The following is a 507-nucleotide window of genomic DNA, read 5'->3' on the forward strand; positions in this document are numbered from 1 at the left end:
AATATCACCTTTGTAATCATTTCAAAATGGCTGCATGAATGGTCCTTTTTAGATTCTTTAAAACGTCTTTCATAACTTGTTAGATTTTATGAAAACCCATTACAAGAGATCGAAACGAGTTCTGAACGTGATTTAAACATCAGAAGTGTACATCCTTAATAAACTGGATGTTCTGTTTTACTTGCTGTATTGTCACTGACATAATCATTGCGTATTACTATTCAGGTATTAAGCAGAAACTGAAGCAATTCTTCTCGAAGTTCCCATTCAGAGGAAAAAGAGGAGGTAAATGTCCTTGGTTATTCTAATTAGTAAACTAAGCGTACCGATTCCAAGAAAAATACCAATTAGTAACCAAATCATACCACATGTTTATAGTAATCCATAATTTTGGTTAATTCAGAAATGTATTTATAAATGCATATGGCGTTCTCGTTTTAAGAAAATATAAGCAACTTATTAGTATGCAAGTTTGTTTAGTGTACGGTAAGAAATTTTGGAGAATAT

This window comes from Mizuhopecten yessoensis, unplaced genomic scaffold (genome assembly GCF_002113885.1).
Source record: "Mizuhopecten yessoensis strain PY_sf001 unplaced genomic scaffold, ASM211388v2 scaffold7675, whole genome shotgun sequence".
NCBI classification, from domain to species: domain Eukaryota; kingdom Metazoa; phylum Mollusca; class Bivalvia; order Pectinida; family Pectinidae; genus Mizuhopecten; species Mizuhopecten yessoensis.